The following is a 20,577-nucleotide window of genomic DNA, read 5'->3' as shown; positions in this document are numbered from 1 at the left end:
AGAGAGGCTAAGCAATGTGCCCTAAATCACACAGCCAGTGAATGACCACCTAGCAGAGTTACCAACCTGGGGCTCTCTGACCCTCAAACACTTACTCTCTCCTCTCTAAAATATCCCCACACTCTACTGACATCCACTTCTCCAACCTCCTTTCATGCTCTGTCCTCTGCCTAAAATGGTCTCCTCTGCCTAACTCCCTCTCATTCTTCAAGGTCCAATGCAGATATTCCCTTTCCAGTCCCAACCACCCCAGGCAAAATTTGTAATCATAGCATGTGTTTTTGCTACTAGTCTAGCACTTATCACATATTATTGTAATTATTTGTAAGTATGTCTCTCCCAGGGAGGCTAAGAAGACCTTGAGTACAAAAAATTGTTTATTATTCATTTTTGAGTTCCCAACACATAGTAAACAGCTTGGCACATAGACTGACACCCTAAGTTATTAGGTGGCAGACCTAATAACTCACACAAGCCTGTTGTAAATTAAAAGAACCTATAAAAAAGTGACAAAAACAATCCTCCTGCCTTTATCTGTGAACCATATTTTTTTGGTCTGTTTAAGACCCTCAGAAAAGTAAATGTCACCACCTCTCCACCCTCTCTATTTGTCATTCTCCTAACAGGTCATTCTAGCCTGTTCCTGCGTATTTCTGCCCTCTGAGAAAATTGTGCCTTCTCCTAGTTCAGAAAACACAAAACAGAATTTTCACAAAATCTGTCTTAATTTTGCCTGTTTCCTGGTTAACTAAGCTATACATGGCACAGAACTTCTCTCTGGATTCTCATCACAGCAATAGGCCTTTTTCTTGCCAGTGAGAAATGTGATGACCACAAGGGAGTCTACTAGTGCCAGAAGGAAGGAGCACACTGAAAAATGGTGCATGGCTTATCCCTTCAAACAGAGCAAATGCATTTTTGTTTACCAATGTTTTATTTTCCTGTAAGGAGATAAGTAAATGTTTTGATTCCTGATTAACAGATTGGAAAGCGAAGATATAGAAAGAGTAAGTTATTTGGCCTAAATCCTATTGTCCTAGAGTTTGGAATTTAATCCAAAAGTTTTTACCTTCCAGCCCACACTCAAACTCAAGACCAAATTTTCAGGAAATGGACTGTAGCTCTCTTGTTTTCTTTATCAAGACAATCAGGTCATCCCTTTAAATAACTCCTTTCTGCTTTAGAAGTGATATTAATAGACAATTATCCTAAAAACTTATATGCAAAACAGGCTAATAAAAAGATCTGGCTTTTTTAAAAGTTTATACTGAATAGAAATATCATAGATAATTGGCAGTGCTGTCTGGACAAAGAGTTATAGCTTTGTGGTATAAACACATAGACTGCATTTCCAAATTAGCTCAAGAAATTTCCCATTTCTTAGAGGGCGGGCTGGCTGCCAGCTCTCTAAGAGAGAAAAACACACCCTCTTAGAACATGAATCATTACATAGCACATAAAGCAAGTGTGTGAACACACACACAAACACATACACACACAGAGGCATTTTAAATAATTGCGTGAGACTTTACAAAATATCCCTTCACCACATATAAGGTGCACATTTTATCAACCAAGATCAGGTTGTCCTTTTCTCATCCATGCTGTCATAAAGGGTAGGCTATTTACCAATAGCATTGCTACATAAGAAGGCTCAAGATGTGCTGTAAACAGGGGTGCCAAACACACAGAGCAGATGACTCAGAACTGATTTTAGAGTACACACTTGTAGGCTGAACTTAGTGCCTGCAGCTGGTTATTTGTCAACCCTGCTTTAAAAACAGATTGGTTGACCTTTATGCCTAGAACTAGTTATCTTCTAAATCCCATACCTGAAGTGCAACCTTCTTAGAGAAGGAAGACCTAATCAATGCTTTTAGCATAGGTGCACTAAGATGACCATTCTTTGGAAATGTGGATTAAAATTTTGAACAAGGACAGAGGTGAGCTCCCCAAGCTGAAACACAACAGAACACCGGAGGCAAGGTGACCAGAAACGAGAGTGGGCATTTGGATGGCTCCCATCCATGTCATAAATGAGTGCAGTGAGTGTCCTTATTCTTTTTATTGTAAATATTCAAACGTACTGACACATTACGATCAGATGGATAGCTTACAATTGAAACAAGGCCAAAATAGTTCCAAAATCCAAAGGCAAAGGAAGCCAGATATCACAACATGCGTGCCTAAAAAGCAAGTGTAAAGCACACAATAAAATATAAAAAGAAAACTTACAAGAATAATAAATATGCTTTTTAACTGCCTTGAGACAACAGATTCCTCACAACAATCAGTTCTACATTAGCTAGCAAAAAGAGCTACTGCGTTGGACCAAAGATTTTTTTTCCCCTTTATAAAAATTTCTGATCTCATCATAAATGTTATGGTATCACTGTCCAAGGGTCTTGGAGTTTAATGTATATTTTTAGATGTTAATTTAATAGAGTAAAACCACAACTTGCAAATTTCTTTTCTTTTAATATTGGAAGAATACTTGTCTATTTTATACTACTTTTTGAAAAACGTTTTTTAATAAGGCATTTTTGGAAAGAATATTTTACATACTTTTTCAGACTAACTCTACTTCTTTTTAATAAAAACTAATCCATAAAAAGTAAATACAATCAAAGAATTAAAAAATAAATACATTCCCTATATTAAAAGCAACTTTTTTCTTGCATGGTTTATCAGTAAACTCAAAATACACTTAAGCTGATAATTAAAATGATCTATAATTGTCTTATCTTCACTGTTAAAAAGTCCTAGGATAAAATGAGAATGTTTGATATTAAAAGCTGTGCTTCCACCCAAATACACTGCAACACCCCTGAAATGATAGGTAATGAGGACATTGTTTCCTTAGGTTGCTTCTTAGAAGCATCCATAATGCTGGGTTTTTGTAGAGGTGTAGACATTTTCTTTGTGTTTTTGGTTGGTGATGGTGGTGATAGCTGTTTATGAAAGCCATCAGATATGGTTATTTATTAATACAGATGCCTTTAAAATGCAATGAAGTCAGGAAAGATAAAAAGTCATCTTACAAATACAAACTTAACTCTTCTATCAGTCCTAAATAACTGTACAAAAAGTGAGATTTGGCTATGAAAACAAAAAATCCTTGTCTCATTATTTCTATCCTTCTCAACGTTCTCACAAGTTATATGAAAAGTTACACGGAGAAATGAAAGGATTTTTGACAGTATTTTATTGAATACATAAAATAATTTTAATCAATATATAGGGTAATATAAAATAACTCACTCAAAAATTAAAACTCCTCAAATTAATTTAACTCAGTCAATAAATGTATTTGTTTATAATCTGGGTGTCCAGTCATATAGATGTTTTTAAAATATAAGAATGGAAATATAATGTGATGATTTTGGTTAAAAAATTAATAAGCATAAGCATAAAATAATCCATTATTTTTAAATGGAAAATACAGAATGGAAAATAATACTTTTACAGTTTGTTTTGGTTCTTATTTCTAAATAATATGTTTATCAATTTGGAGATTTTCTTATTAACTTCCTGTAACTGCAGAGGAGAACTGAGCTCATTACAAGACTCCACACCTCTCAATTTTCAGGATTATATCACTATTTTTAGTTTCACTATTCATTATCTTAAAATTTAAATAATTTCCTTATACCATGAATTTGTTTTTATTTAAGTCTTTTTGGGGTTTTTTTTGGTTTGGTGTGTAAAATATGTCACACATTCAGAAAGTCATAAAGCATAGATGTATTCTAAAGCAAACATCCATTGGCTACTCAGATCAAGAAGAGCAATACCAGCCCCAAGAAGCTCCCTCCATACTTTCTATGTCACAGCTTGCTCCCTTTTCCTTAAATGTAACTCTCTCCTGATATTTTTGGTGTTCACTTCCTTGTTTTGGTGCTTTACATTTTTGCTATCTAAGAATACATCACTCAACATTACAGTCTGGCCTGTTTTTGAGTTTTAAATAAATGGAATTATGCATTATATATTCTTTTACATTAGCCTTTTCTAGCTCAATATAATGTTTATAAGATTCATGTATATTGTAGCATTCAGTTGTAGTTCATTTTCATTGCTATATAGTATTTCATTGTATAATTATACCACAATTTATTAATACATTCTCCTGTCAATGGACATTCAACTTGTTCCTATGTTGAAGCATATGAATAAAGCTGTTATAAACTTTCTTATACATGTCTCCTGGTACACATGGGCATAGATTTCAGTTGGATATACACCTAAGAGAGGAATTGCTAGGTCACAAGTACAGTATGTTTAGTTTTAGTAAATAAAGTCAAACTACTTTCTAAATTGGTTAAACTAGTTTCCATTCCCACCAGCAGTTGTAGGAGAATTCCAGGTGCTCTACTTCCTTGGCAATCCTCACTATTTTGTCTTTTTAATTTCAGCCATTCTGATGCATATGTAGGAGCATCTCTTTTCATTTTTAATTTGCATTTCTCTGATGACTAATGAGATTGGGCACCTTATCATATGTTTCTTGACCTATTAGATATTTCCTGTTTTAAAGTGGCTGTTGAGTCTATTTGCCCATTTTTGTACTGAATTGTATTTTCTTACTGCGTTGTATGAGTTCTTCATATATTCTGGATATAGGCACTTTGTTAATTATATGTGTTCCAGATATCTCCTAACCTGCAGCTTGCCTTTTTACTATTTTAATTATTTTTAATATTCTTAATTTTACTGTAATCAAATTAATCAATCCTTACCTTTAAGGTTGGTGCTTCTTAATGTCCAGTATGTTTAAAAATCATTCTCTCACGTTGAGATCATGAATCTATTCTTCTATATTATCTTCTAAAGCTTTATTGTTTTGCCTTTCATAGTTAAAGGATCTACAATTTACCTAGAATTGATACTTCTGTGTACAGTGTGAGTGGCTTAAGTTGGTTTCTTTTCCCAGATAGAGCATCCTCTTTTCCAATGCTCAGCAATGTCATTTTTGTCATCAATGTTTAATTTTTTTGTTAATTTTCAACAGATTCTCTTGACTCCTTACTGTGTAAAATGAGGGTGTTCGTACCCTTACAGTTGCTTCCCCTTCCCGTGCCTACCTTTCATCTGCCAACATCTGTCAGCTAGAGCTTTACTTTAACATCATCAAAGCCAAGTGTTTATATTCTGTTCTTAATCAAGATTAACTCCTCCATGCTTCGTGCATAAGTTTATTTTAAAAGCTGATAACCAATAAACAAATTTTTTTTTACTGCAAAGAAAGTTTTATTTTATATTTACTAGTCACGAATTTGTCATTAATTATTACATAAATGCTGCCTAGTGCCATTAACCAAATGGCATGACCATTTTATGTCTACAATTCACTTCTGTATTTACAAACATAATTTTCATGAGTCAATAAACAAATTTTATATTATTACAACTATTCATTACATTATTCATCATAGAGCTAGAAAGTGCTAAAAATTACATTCTCTTGCCTATGCTGCTGATGTCACTATCCTTGTGTCACTCAAAGGAAAATACACTAGTGCCAAGATTAGAGTCTCCTGTTACATTTTACCAATTGTTGAAAAAATAATCATGTGTTAAATTGTTTTATATTTGGAACATGATGTTCTGGTAAAGTGCTTTGATCTAGTTAGAGTTTCTGGTTATTCTTTTTTACCTTCTTAAGATTCATAGGCTTTTCCCACCATATCCTAATATCCTGCAACTTCTCATTAGCAGCAGCTATTATTTGAAAGCGATTCTTTTCTTTTCCTTGAAAACATTTTTTGTAGGCCTGCCAATCTCTGTCCTAAAGTAGACCAGTTTTCTTCCTTGGCCTACTACATAAATGACATCCTTGGATATTATTTCATTATTCTCCTAAACAAGTTTTTTTTCTATAATATATGCTTGAGAAGAGGTAGACCAACTGCAAGGTTAGAGGGAGCACAACCCACATAGGACCACCCTCATGTATGACATCGGCTGCAAGTTTGAGGGGTTCTCCAAATCACACTCAGCTTTGATAATTCACCAAAAGGACTCACAGAACTCACTGAAAGCTATTATATTCATGGTTAAGAGTTATTGAAGAGAAAGAATACAGATTAAAGTCAGCCAAGGGAGGAAATACATAGAGTAGAGTCTGGGGAAATACCCAGTGCAGAGCTTCCATTGTCCTTTCCCCATAGAGTCAAGACAAATTACTTCTCCAGTATTGATTTTTAACAATAAGCATAGACGCTTGCCAACCAGGGAAGTTCATTAGAGCCTCAGTATTTAGTTTTCACTTAGGCGCCATTACATAGGCATGACTGACTGCCCTCAAGGTTAATTTTAATCTCCAGTCTCAATTTTAATATCCAGTCTCCAGGCCCTCAAGGTGTGACTCAAAGTCCCAACCTTGAATCACATCCATTACAGTTTGGCTGCCCCAAAGCTCCCAGGAAGACAATAACACCCCATCAGGCATGACATTCCAGAAGTTTAGAGATTACCTCCCAAAAGCTGGTGGCAAAGGCCAGACCTCTTGTGGGGTAAGGTTAAATTATTTATTAAACAATCCCACATCTTCCCCTTTCTTGGTTTTCACCCTTTCTTTACTGGAGTACACCCTCAAGTAAAGGTTCATAGATGTAAATTCCCACTTTAAATCTTTACTGTTCTAAGATTTCACAATGATATCTCTAAATATGAGCCTTTTTAAAATTTACCTGACTTGGCTTTTATGGACTGTTTGAATTTAAAAATCTCCCTTTAGCTCTGGAGATGTTATTTCTATAACAATTCCTTCCCTCTACCATGAGTGCTTTGTCTTTCTAGAATACCTACTAGTTGGCTATTAGACATCTTGAACTGATTTCCAGTTCTGAGTCCAAAGCTTCTCCAGGGTTCTTCAGGGCAGCTTAGTGACTTCTATCCTTGCAGTCCACTTCTCTCATACTCTAGGGTGTTGTTTTCTCCTCTTCTTCCTCTCTGCTCCACTATAAACTTAATAAAGCATGTTTACCTCCTTCTCATCTACTCATGACCACTTATAATTCTCCACATCTCTGTGGACTACAAATCTTTTTTATTCTTCTAATATTATTTTAAATTATTTCTGTGAGAGAGGAATAAATAAATGTGCTCACCTTGATGTTGTGAACTAGAAACTGCCCTTATGAATTAAAAAATTATTTTAAAGACAGGTGGCTTTTATCTTCACAGTATGTTTCCTATGACTATATCAGTGGCATGACACCCAGCAATGAATACATTCCCTGAACCTCGATTACACAATTCCAGGACAAGAGCATCTTAGGAGAGGTATACACATAGAGCCTTATATGACACTTCTTCCTTTATCATATTACATACACAAGATATCACATTATAAATATTAAAAGAAAAAATGACCTCAGTGACTTTATTTTTAAAATTTATTTTCAAAGCTGTTCCTATCTAAAGAAAAACAACAGAAAAAAAGTATAAAACTCTTACCAAGTTCCAGATGGCAGCTGTGGTGTACAAGAAAGAATGCTGGCTTTGGCATCAGAAGACCTGGGTTTGAGGCCTGGCTCTGCTTCTGTTGTCTCTAACTTTGATCGAGTTACTGAACTTTTCTGAGTCACAAATTTCTCTTCCATAAACAGACATGTGTCTGTCTCACCACTGTTGTGAGGCTGAAAACAAACAATAGACATGAAGGAACTTTATAAATTTCAATGTAAATAGAAAATAAAATACACTTTCCAAATGACTATATTCTCCAAGGGAGGTTTTGTGCAGAACTCACAGAATCTTTCAGGGGAAAAAAAAGGTCTACATCTCCGTGACCATCTTTTCTCAGACAAGGAAAAAAAAAAAAATCACTCAAAAATCACCTGAATTTTCCATGGGTTCCACCACATAGATAAACATGCCCAATGGAGATGATTGTAAACATAATTATAGACTCTAAAAATGGTATATAAAAACAAGTTCATAATTCTGAGCTTATTCACTTACCCTGTCCATCAGCAAACATACAATGAATGCCAACAATATTCCAAGCCCTTGAAACATTTTTTTAAGACATCAATTAGACCCACTACTTTCACTCACTCAGAAAGCTTCCTGTTTGTAGGGGGGAGATCTTGTATGTACCCTTATACCCATAGTACAGTATTGGGTATAACAAGCTACATATGCCTGCTGCAAACTAATAAGAAATGGTACTTCAGCCTTAAAAAATTAGTGGGTGATATTTCATTTCCCACCTATGAGAGTCACAAAATTCCAAAAGTGTGACAATATACACTACTGGAAACAATGTCAAGAAGCAGGGTCTCACAAACATTGGTGTTGAGAATGTAAGATGGCACAAACCTTATGTCAAAGAACTTGGCAATATTTAACAAAATTAGACATAACTTTATCTTGTATTGCTTAGACTCAGCAATCCCACATCCTGGAATGTATCCAAGATTCACTATCAAAAAATGAAAAGACAGGCTTCCCTGGTGGCGCAGTGATTGAGAGTCCGCCTGCCGATGCAGGGGACACATGCCGCAGAGCGGCTGGGCCCGTGAGCCATGGCCGCTGAGGCTACGCGTCCGGAGCCTGTGCTCCACAATGGAAGACGCCACAACAGTGAGAGGCCCACGTACCGCAAAAAAAAAAGAAGACATATGCACAAGTCTATTTACTGCAGCCCTATGCATAATATAAAAAACTGGAAAAAACCCAAATGTCCATCAATAGGAAACTTGTTGAATAAAACATGGTCCACCCCAAAAAATGGAATATCACACCACCAATTAAAAGAAAGGGGGTGAGAGTGAAGGTATCCAGTACATGATCTCCAGAATATGTTGTTAAATGACAAAAGCTAGATGAAGATATGCATTAGTATGCTACCATTTGGGAAAGGGGAATGTATAAATAAATACATATATTTGCTTATTTTAAAATGGAGCAGGAGAAAGAATAGTCTTTTCAATAAATGCTGCTGGGAAAACTGTATACATACATCCCAAAGAATGGAGTTGACCCTTATTATACCATATACAAAAATTGAAATGGTTCAAAGACATAAGTATAAGACCTAAAACTACCTATCTCTTAGAAGAAAACACTGGATAAAAGCTTCATGAAAAGAGAGAAAAAAAAATTTTTTTAAGAAAGAAAAAAAGAGTAGGCTTTCAATTGGCTAAAATAAGTAGAGGAACATTCCAAGAAAAGGGAACTAAGTTTACAGATATAGGAAAGTAATGCTTTGTTCTGGGAACTGTGAAAAGCTTGGATTGCCTGAAGAATGGGTTCTGTATAGAAGATATGAAGAATAGGCCATAAAGGAGAGGGCCTCTTATAACAGGTTAATGCATGTGGACTTTATTCCATAGGCAATAAGTAACCTTGGAAGGTTTTCATTATCAAGGGGATACGTAATAAAATAGAGCTTAATATCAATAATATTTTACTTTTGTATTGATCTTTATTCTTTTTTTTTTTTTTTTAAGACCATGCCACACAGCATGTGGGATCTTATTTCCCCGACCAGGGGTCAAACCCGAACCCCCTGCAATGGAAGCGCGGAGTCTTAACCACTGGACCACCAGGGAAGTCCCTTGATCTTTATTCTTTACAAATTGCTTTTACATACATGATCTCATTTGATCCCCGCCACAATTCTATACTGGAGATGTTATTACTACTTGTCAGTAGAATAATCTTTAAACAAGACATAGGCCCAGGTCTTATATGATTTCAAATTCAATCTGCTTCAAATCTACTTCCATTGTAGGAAGACTGATGTTTTGAAGTTGTGTGTAAAATACACTAAAGCGAGAGGATACTGAAGGCAGTAGGGCAGCTCCTGAAGAACAAAGGAACTGCTGAGACAGAGGTGGCTTTAGGAGCCAGTGTTTAGCCAAGTAATTGAAAACCAATGAGCAGGCTTCTTCTCTTCTAGAAAGTTTGACTCTGCCACGAAGGCAGCGGGAACAGGATTATGGAGAGGATCTCAAATTTCTTTAAAATTCCCCCATGGTACTGAGCACTGTCCTAGGCACAGAGCGCTGCCAAATAGGTGCCTGGGGCATTCATTCCTCTCCATGGGCATTAACACTACATGCCAAGGACCGGGAGAACCTTAATCCCTACAGTGTCCTGAACTGTACTACCTGCTTCCAATTGCCTACTGCAGACCCAGATCACATCACTCCAACAGAATGAAATCAGATGCCTCTTCCAATATGACAAAGATATGTTTGTTTAAATGACAACTGTAGGATTCTGCCAAGGACATGTGGGCCATGTGAAAACTGGAAGCACAAAGCTCACAGCTGTTCATTTCAACAGTCAAGAGTGGACAACTGGTAAGAATCCAAACAATTTTTTATTGTTTAAGTCTTAGGTGCTCTTGTTTTTCTAATAGCTTCCCTGCTAATGATGCAAATTTGATCTCTCAAAATAAGGATTTTTCAGGAAACATCTTGCATATGTTAACAAAGACGCGTTTGATTTGACTTCTCTAACACTGAAATATAAAGTGATTAAGATGAAAATTTCCTAACATCATATTACCTTTAAAGGTTATTCTAAAATAGTTAAAACATTAAACTCCAGCTTTGTTTCAAGGCCCCCTCCAGGTTCTGTCTTGTCGTAAGCTGAGCCTTCACAAGACTCCAGCACTGACTCACTCACCTAGTTCAGACCTTTCTTCAGGGTCCCTGAGTAATGCTGATACAAGTGTTAAAGCAAAGGATTAACAACCCTCATCCCAATTCCCTCAAATAGTAGTTTTCTTTTTCTGCTTTTTGTTTGCTTATTGTATTTTAGCTCGAGAAATCATATCTTTACAAGAAATCTTTTGTTGAAGTCCACTATATAAAACTGCTAAAAGCAGGGTTGTAGTTGAAGGAGACAGGAAAAGAGGTGAGACCTGATTATTTATCCTCCCTTGGGCCCAAAGCCTTTGGCTGGACACAGAATAAAACAGTTGACCTCAAAGATTTCTGAGGTAACTTAGAATTTGAGGCATGATCTTCAAGATTTAAGGTGAGTTAGACCAACCTCCTGGGTGTGAATAATAGAGCAGTCTACTTGATCACTTCACTCATTCATTCTTCCCACAATTATTCACTGAATATTTACGAGGTGCCAGGCACTGTTCTTAGCACAAGGGATATAGCAGGAAACAAAAGAGACTAATTTTGTGCTCTCATGGAGTTTACAAGATAGTGGGGCAAAGACACTTAATAAAGACATAAATAAAAGTATATATGTTTGATGTGATAGAAAATGGATATGAAGAAAAGTAAAATAGGATAAGGGATAGTAAAAGGGTATACACATGTTAGTGTGCATGTGTGTGTGTGTGTGCTCTTTTATGTGGTGAGTTGGGAAAGGCCTCCCTTGTGAGGGTGACCTTTAATCAGGGAGTCAATAAAGTGAAGTATCTGGAACAAGAGCTATTCAGGTGGAAGAAACAGTAAGTAGAAAAGTGCTGAAGCAAGCGAGTGCTTAGCATGTTTGAGGAAGAGCGAGGAAGCCAGAGTGACAGGAGCAAAGCAATGAAGAGTGACAGCAGTAGAAGATGAGGTCAGGAGGATATCAGCTCCTCGGGGGAAGAGGCCAGATCACCCTCAGTGTTGCTCTGCAGGGGCCAGCTGCAAGTTATGGAGTGGGTGGTCAATAAACATGTGTTGGAGAGAATCAGAAAGTCCACTGTTTTAATAAAAAGAACAAATTAAAGAGTATATATAATTTCTTAGTTCTTCCATGAGAAAGTCTGAGGTGGAAATTTTGTAATGTATTTGTCTGATTAGAGTCCAGAACATCTTCTTCCTCCCTAGTGACCCCTGCCTTGGGGACAAAGTGCCTTCAGTGTTTTCAGGGCCACATCTCCCACCAAAGTCAGTTTCTGATGTTCTTATCGCTCAGATTACATAGGATGGCATGTTCCAAGGAAAATGATGACTAGTGAAGGATGAACAACATTAACAGATTAGATCCCCTGGCACACAGAAATCACTTTTAGATCAGAAAAGAAACAAACTGTTGCAAAATCAATGGCCTTGCACTGTAGCTCTGAGCGTCACAGAACTTCTGTCAAGTGTAGTTTTGGTCAATGATGTCACTCCCTCAGCCACTTAGAGCTGCATTAAGCACAATTCCAGAGCTAAACTGATATTATGAGGTAAAAATTGGTTGACTCTTTTACTTGTATTTCTGGGAGCAGGCCACTTTTAGCATAATTTCTTAAGAGGAGCAATTTTCAAATGAGGTTTTATGGCAGGCTTTGTGTTGTGTTTCTTTTTTGTAAGGATAGCCATCATTCCCTCTCTTGGGACCCACCATCCGCCAAGAAACATGACTGATTTCCTGGTTTTCTAATCCCCTTTGCAATTTGTGACTGAGTTAATAACAGCAAAAAAGTCATTCTATTTGCAACTCTAAATATATCAAGATTGCCAGACTGTTCAAGAAAAAAATGCAATCTTTGCTTTTAGATTTTTTCTTAAAGGGACATTTCATCTTTGTTGTAATGAAGCTAATTCCAGACCACACACCAAAAAATGCCATAAATCTGTGCAACATAGATAATGAAGTAACTTAGACTGTTGACTGCAGGTGAAACAAGGAAGAGTAGAATATTTTGTAGGCCTATTATGAGTAGAAGCAGGACATTATATTTAAACTGCATGACATTAAAAATCAAAAAGTATAGGAACTTTTGCTGTCAGAGAGTTTGTTTGGTTTGGCTCCTCATCAGCATCCTTTGTGCCCTGATATATCAGAATGCAAGCCAAGTGGTAGGCCTCTTATCCTTTTTACCTTTTCCTGTCTCACAGGGAAAGGTACTGACCCTGTGGATAGGGTAAGTCAGCAGCTCTGACCTTACCATTTATACAGCTGAGTTTATGAAAAGATATTTATTCACTGCCAGTAGTTCACAATGAAGGTCCTGCCAAACTCCTTGATGACCATGAGGCAGGTCATCCACTCACCTGCTCCAGGTATGATCTCCCTCACCTTTCCTCAAAATAAATAGTAGTTGGACTAGGGTGACCAACCATCTAGGATTGCCCACAACTGAGGGATTGATGGGGACCTGGGACTTCCAGTGCTAAAACTGGGAAAGTCCCAGGCGAAGCAGAGGAGATGCTCACCCTAAGTTGGATCCCCACAAAGTATGAAGCAGCTCTTGACTGGGAGCTGTGGACAGTGGGCCTTGGTGGAGTTGCACTGCTCCCTTTTACCACACCCAGGGTAAGGCCTCACTGTCCAGGCCTTTGAGGAACACCATGTAGAAGTCCTCTCATTTGTCCAGTACCAGGGTAACCTCTGACAATTTCCACGTTAGCAAAATGGGGATAATAATTGTGCCTACTTCTTAATTCTTCTATGAGAATTAATTAACTTAATATTAATATGTATAAAGTGCTTACAGCAAAGCTTGGCACTTAATCAGTGCCTAACAAATGTTACCTGCTGTCATCATGGTCATTAGTTCCTGGATGGGAGAGAAATGATGCAGGACTTCACACTGTAGTTGATTCTCTCCTAGTGAATCTTAACCATCGTATGCATATTATCTTTTCAAAAGTGAAAAAAGAAAGAGAGAGGAAGGAAGGAAGAAAGAAAGGAAAGACGGAAGGGAAGGCGGTAGGGAAGAAAGGAGGGAGGGAGGGAGGGAGGAAGGAGGGAAGGGAGAAAAGGAGAGATTACGGTTAGTAAAGTCAGTTAAGATTTATCTGCTTTCTTAAAAAGTAATTCTACACACGAGGACTGACATTTGAGCAAGGTCAAAGTCCATATGAAAAATATTTTTTTAAATGCAAACAATTGGTATTAATACATGGCATTTTCAGAATAAGTTACTGCTCTTATCAACATTGTTTATCATAGTTTAGAAATGCAATCTGACCATCCACCAGTAGGATAATGATTAACATAAATTATGTTACATCCATACTCAAATTTTGTTAATTGAATTTGTTAAAATAAATAAGGTCAATATTTATGCACTGATATGGAAAAGATCCCCAAAGCATACTGTTGCAGAACAATATATACAGCACAATTCCATGTATGTAAACAAATCACAAAGACGTCTGTCTCTCTCTATATATAAATACATGAATGCATAAAATAAGGTTTGAAAGTATAGACACATAAGTACCTAAGGATTATCTTTGGGAAGAGGAGAATGGGTTGGGGGTTGCTTGAACAGGAGATTCTTTTTTTTTTTTTTTTTTTTGGCTGTACGCGGGCCTCTCACTGTTGTGGCCTCTCCCGTTGCGGAGCACAGGCTCCGGACGCGCGCAGGCTCAGCGGCCACGGCTCACGGGCCCAGCCGCTCCACGGCATGTGGGATCTTCCCGGACCAGGGCACGAACCCACGTCCCCTGCATCGGCAGGCGGAGTCTCAACCACTGCGCCACCAGGGAAGCCCAAGGAGATTCATTTTTATGTTAAAATCGTGTGCTGCTTGAAATTTATTCTCCGAAGAGAATATATTCATATATTATTAATACTTTGTAATTTTTTAAATAGCATAATAAAACAGATGTAGAATAGAATTCCACCCCAAAATTCTTTTGTTATTTTCTCCTTCTTCTTTTTCCTTCATCCTCAATATACCTCCAAAATAGGAAAACAAATTTGCTGTAAATGGCAAAGCATCCAAGTTACTGCAGATGAGGTGTATGGCATATAATTCACTAACTGATAATGAGAGTTGTACCCAAGTACAAATTGAAAGAAATAGCCACCCTGTTGAATATGTTTAGCAATAAGTTCTAAAAAATTGATGGCTGTTTTTAACCAATGGCATCTTAATAGTCATAGAATACATTTAAATGGAAGACTTAAGTTATGTTTTTCTGAGGTCTTTGCAAACTAGATAATGGTAATTATCAGGATTAAATCTTGTATCACGATTTTAGGGAGGTTGGGATGTGTTACTGTGTGAGCACATCCTTTCGTAGCATTAGCGGTATCAGCGCATAACCTGAATGCTGAAGATGCTGTCTAGAAGACTTCTGTGCTGGGTGGACAGCTGAAGAGGACCCTCTAAAAGTTTGTAATTACGACTAGTTTAGGAAAAGTATTATTGCATTGGAAAGGACTTGAGCCTCAAAGACTGACCTGGGTTTGACTTCACTCTTCAATAACAACTATATGATTTGAGATATATTACTTATCTCCTTGTACCTCTGCCCTACCTCTGTCAAAAAGCATAATCATCACTACTTCAAAGGATTATTGTAAAAATTAGAAATAAGGTATATAAAAGCACAAAGTAAATACTAAATATATTTGCCTGAAACTTATATAGTTCCTTTAATCCTTATGCAGTTACACTGTTGTACTGGTTTTCATTTTTTTAAATAATTTATTATGAATTTGTGGCTTTTTAGCCTTTTTTAAAATTCTACCTTAACTATAAGGTCAAGTGATTACAAAAGAATAAAGCTTTTAAAAACAGTTAATGAACAGAAATTTACTCATTCAAATATGCACTCAAAGAAATCATGGGGTCTTATAATTGCCAGGGGCTGAAGAAGTCATCTGGTTGAATCTAACTCCTATTGCATGAATCCTTTATTTCATACTCTACTCCTGAAGGCTTCTCAAAAAGAAGCATGCTTCTTAACCTCTAAGCCAGAAAAAAATGGCGGGAGAGAAGTCTTTTTGAAAGGAAGAGCTGGACTAGAAGAGAAGCCACAAGTGTACCTGGAGTATCAGCACCTACCTCTTTCTAGCAGAACCATTGCACCAGGTGACAGCATTTACATCTATGGAAGTGGGTGAAATCGCTCTGAGAGTATGTGCAGTAGAGAAACAAAGAGTGCTTGGGTGCTAGACTTAAGGAATGCCACATTTAGAAGTTGGATAGAGAGCTTAGAACCGCAAATGAGACTTAGGAGTTGCCTGTTAGGTTGGAAGAAACTATCTAATCCGAGTTTCTATTAAGGTCACAGTTTTGGGTGAGATGAGTGATATACAAGATATACAAGTGTGGTTCACATTATAACAGGAAATATAATTATGATGTAAATTAAAAGAGGAAATGCTCCTGGAGAGGCAGCAGAACATTGAACCAAGGGACAGAAGACTAGAGTTAAATTCCCAGCTCTGACTCTTACTAGATGTATGACATTGGACAGGACACATGAGTTTGCCCTGAGCCTCAGTCAACTCCTCTGCAAAAGGAGAGATGATAATATCTATCTCAGTGGGCTGTTGTAAGAGTTCATTGAATTAATGTATTCGAATATACACGGTAAATGAAAAAATGTTACACAAACTCTCCTTCTAGAACTTACATTCTTCCAGGACCAGGGCCCACCCTACCCATTTCTCTCCTACCAGTCTTCTGATTGAATCCTGACCTCCCTGATGGTATCTACCTGCTTTCTGTGATATTTTTCTGTTGCCTGACAGCTAGGGCCTTACTGCCAATTGCCACTGCCCCAGCTCTGTACCATTCTAGTTGCTGTGGGGCACTTGCCAAATCACTGACCCCATTCCTGACTGTCTTTCTGGCCCATCCACCACCTATGAGCCCAAGTTATGACATGCTCCAAAGTGTTGTTTCAGAGCCAACCCCACATACAACTACTGAGATTCAAATCACATACTGAACATCTATACCTAGATTGCTTGTTCAGTCACAAAGATTTCCTAAAGTTCTTGAGACCAAAGTACCTTGTGTCTTACAAAGGTGATATCCACAGCAATACATATATATATATATATACACACACACATAGATATTCATCAATTTCCTTCACCCTAAGTTCTTAATGTGCATAAATAATAAAAGCTTTTGTTCATTTAAATAGTTGTAAAAATTGTTTATGGTTATGATGAAAATATCTGGATTGTGTATAAAAGTCTTCTCTAATTAGGTAAGCCATTCATGCCATTTATTTGTAGATTCTTTGATCAAGTTGTTTTCACTGAAAATAAGTATGGCTTTAACACTATCAAAAGGTCTACACAGTAATTAAATTGCTACTTGTTTTATCATTTCCCTGTGGAAAAATACTCAGCCAGTCACTTGTTGAGCTAGGTCTAAAACCAATCCATTATTGGACTCACTGATATTTTAATTATTATTTAATTACTAATTATTAGAGGAAAATTTTTTAAATAATGGGATGTTCTACTCTTAATTTTTTAATCAGTTGATTTGCTCTAAATATAATATTATATCCTTTCAGCCAATCATTTTGAAAATAATAAAAATACAATTGAATATTGTTACCTTGACCTTTGAGATCTGGGAAGGGGATAAAGAAGGAGAGAGAAGAAGGGTACTATGTGAACATCAAATGACACCTAACGGTTTTTAAAACCCCATCAAAGACTTTGTGCTTCACCAAGCTCTACTCAAGCACAGAGAAAAAATGTAATACCCATGACAGGGTGTTACAATCATGCCACACATAGAAGCAATTCTTATTCCATAATGGAAAGCTCCATGTCAAACTAAAATAACTCCAGGTCTTTTATATTTTACAGTGGACTAATAACCTTTATTGCTATTTTTAAAAGATGTCAGTTTCTACTTTCTAAGAAATTGAATTAATTTGCTCTTCTCCATTATCAATCCCCTTTTTGGCTCATCCCTAGATTACAAAGAAAAACATAAGTGAACTTGTAATGACTTTACCTGAATTCTTAAGCAGAATACAAACTGTTCCAACTTTCTCATATGACATGCCAGTTTGCTATAGTTAACTACTTTAAGGAAGTAAGCCTAGTTCCACTGGTGATGGAGATGACTGGCAATGGAACTCAGATTTGGGCGAGTTTTCAGCATCCATTGTCATTGGTTATGTGCTCCCGTAGCATTCTGTACCTTTCTTTCAAAATATTTACCAGCTCATTACATATTTGCATGATAATATTGTTAACGTCCTTCTCCCTCATATGACAGTAAGATCCATGAGAACAAGGGTAAGATCAATTTTTTCCCACCAATGTATATTCCAGCACCCAGTTTAGTGGGTATCTAGAATGTAGCAAGTGTGCAAAACATTTTTATGGAAAAAATGAATTAAAAAAATTGAGTTAGTATTATTTTCAAGGAGTATTTAGGAATGGATCAGTACCAGTCACTTGGTATGTTCCATGTAATGAAATTCTACAAAAGGTGTTTTTTGAACAATCAATAACACCACATTTCGAGCACACACCACTTTTTCTGGTATTTTTTGCAGAGGCTGGTTTTAACCTTCTCTGATGACCATGGTGACAGCCCTTTTGCATACTATATTAAGAGCATTCTGCTATATATTTTGTGTTCTATAGTTTGTCTTTACAGGCCAACTAAAAATTTAGGACACCAAAACAAAAACAAAAATACTCCTTAGAAGCATATCCCCTAATCTGTTACACCAGAAATATGAGGAAAAAAATTTTTTTTAACTTTATGGTGTGAACATGTGAGAGATCTCATTGAGAGATCTCTTACAGCATGGTGGAGTAAGTCAATGGTTCTCAAACTTCAGCGTGTATCAGAATCACATGGAGAACCTGTTAAAACACAGATCACTGGACAAACGCTCAGAGTTTGTGATTCCGTAGATCTGGTGTGGGGGCCTGAGAATCTGTATTTCTAACAAGTGCCCAGGTGATGCTGATGCTGCTGGTCTGGGGGCCACACTTGGAGAACGACTAGTGTAGGTGCTGGAAGGGTAACCTGCTAAAACTAGGTTCAATACCAGGTATATTCCTGGTTGAAACAGTCTCATAGAGAAAATTATAAATGGTTGGTAGAGAAGACAAATTATCAGAAGGGGCTACATATTATGCAATACATTATTAAATAACCAGCTTGCCTTATTACTTAGCTGGGTTTTTTTTTTTCAATTTCACTCCTTCAGGAATTATCTTGTTTCAATTTTTAGTAACTAAAATGGGAGGAGGGGGAAATCTCTAAGTTATTTTTGTCCTCAGTAAGAACCACCTCCATTGATTCCCTGTCCTTTAGTGCCTCAAGGGAGTCACTTACCCTCTTTAGTCATTATTCACTTAACTGTAAAAAATGGATATATAGGACCTATCTCAGTGAATTGCTGTGAGGATTAAATGAAACCCTAAATGAAAAATACTTAGCCCCCAAAATGGTCTGTAAATGGTAGCTGCTATGTTTTTACTGATTTGTCTACCCACTAAAGAAAGTAAATTTCAATGGTCCTGGGACCAGTGTCTGAAACTATCAATACTTATATTTCTAACACTTTAATTGCCTACAGCAATAACTCTAAATTATAAAGAAAAATGTTCAGTTATGTTCTAGGGATTCTACTTACTGTGGCAGAGAACTGTTTGATTTGGAAATTTTGGCACAGGGCAACAGGACAGCATTCTCCCCAATACACAAAATTATAAAGAAGAATCACCTGGAGTACTACTTAAATATTCAAGTTCCTGAGCTCCACCCCAGACTACCAAAACTATCTCCAGGGGAAAGGCCTAGGTGATTATTTAAAAGTAAGCAATTACTCCAGCTGATTTTTCTGATCACCAAGTTTGGGAAGCAACGAAGGGACCTCACTCCAGTCTAATGGTGGCTATTTGAAGCCCTAAACATCGTTTCTATTTATTCATTAGGCCACTGTTTACTAGGAAATTTCCTAAGTCCCTTCTGTCTTACTACTTGTGTTTTTTGAGTTGAACTAAAGTCACCTGGAGAGGCCAGCTGCAAGTGGGTTTTTTTGTTGGTGCTTTGAAAAGCTTCTCAGTGTTTTTAGTTAACTCACCCTTTCAAACTAGTCGGGCCCTGTGCCTCATTTTTGAGTTGCCCCCTTTTGAACTTACTCCTGCAATGTCTCCTTTTTGATCTCTCCCTCGGGTCTAGCTTGTTTGTTCCTTAACTTCATCTTGGGTAGAACATTTGGTGCTTTCCCAGTTCACGAGGCTCTGCTGGAATAGTCCATTTCCAGGGATTTTACAGGCTGGCCAAAACAGTTTGCTCAGAACAGTGTCGCCGGGGCCGAAGACGGGCAGCAAGTCGGTGGAGCACTTCCTGACTCTGCACAACCAGCCGTGACCTTGGGCGAGCGAGCGAGCGAGCGAGCGCCGCCCGCCCCGCTCCTTCCCGGGAGCATCAGGGCAATGCTCAGGCTGGACTTTAGAACTGAAGCGGAGTGTGAGGGAACCGGACGGGGGAAACTTCATAAACAGGCGAGAAGACCCAGAAGCTAAACAGCAGTTCATTTTCTCTTCTCGAGCCGAATCCTTCTAACACGTTCTTGTTGGGTGGGGAAGGGGTGGCGAGTAAGGAGGAAAGGGAAATGTCTGCCAAAGGCTTTAGACAAAGCGTGAGAACTCAGATGGCTAAAAGTCGGCTTGACTGAGAAAATCGGAAGCAGAGAGGCTGAAGGCGGACAATCGGGTTAAAAATAGAAACGCATCCTCCACAGGACCTCTTCTTTCCAACTCCACCCTGGGGCCGGCAGTCGAGTCACTGAGTCGGCTCCGCGCATAGGTAGCGCGCTCAGGCTCGGCCCCGCCTCCCCAGCCAGGCGACTGGAGGCGGAGGCGCGGCGTCGAGCACGTGACGTCAACGCGCTCCCCGCCGCCGCCGCCGTCGGGGTTTTCGCTGACGCACAG

The 20,577-nt window shown here is 37.7% G+C and overlaps 1 protein-coding gene across 1 annotated transcript in view; it reads right to left on the bottom strand.

Moving 5' to 3' along the window:
- The window catches only part of TMC1 (transmembrane channel like 1), a 391,450-nt gene extending 371,103 nt beyond the window's left edge, over positions 1-20,347 (bottom strand). The window contains exons 1-2 of the mRNA XM_082624767.1: positions 19,725-20,347; positions 7,462-7,643 (exon numbers count right to left, since the gene is read on the bottom strand). The gene's annotated coding sequence lies outside the window, so the exon portion shown is untranslated. The remainder of the gene's footprint in view (positions 1-7,461; positions 7,644-19,724) is intronic.
- Between the last annotated feature and the right edge of the window lie 230 nt (positions 20,348-20,577).

Source organism: Mesoplodon mirus (assembly GCF_964341445.2).
Source record: "Mesoplodon mirus genome assembly, chromosome: 1".
NCBI lineage: Eukaryota > Metazoa > Chordata > Mammalia > Artiodactyla > Ziphiidae > Mesoplodon > Mesoplodon mirus.
Note: the sequence above shows the minus strand (reverse complement) of the source record. Positions and strands in the feature narration are given on the sequence as shown.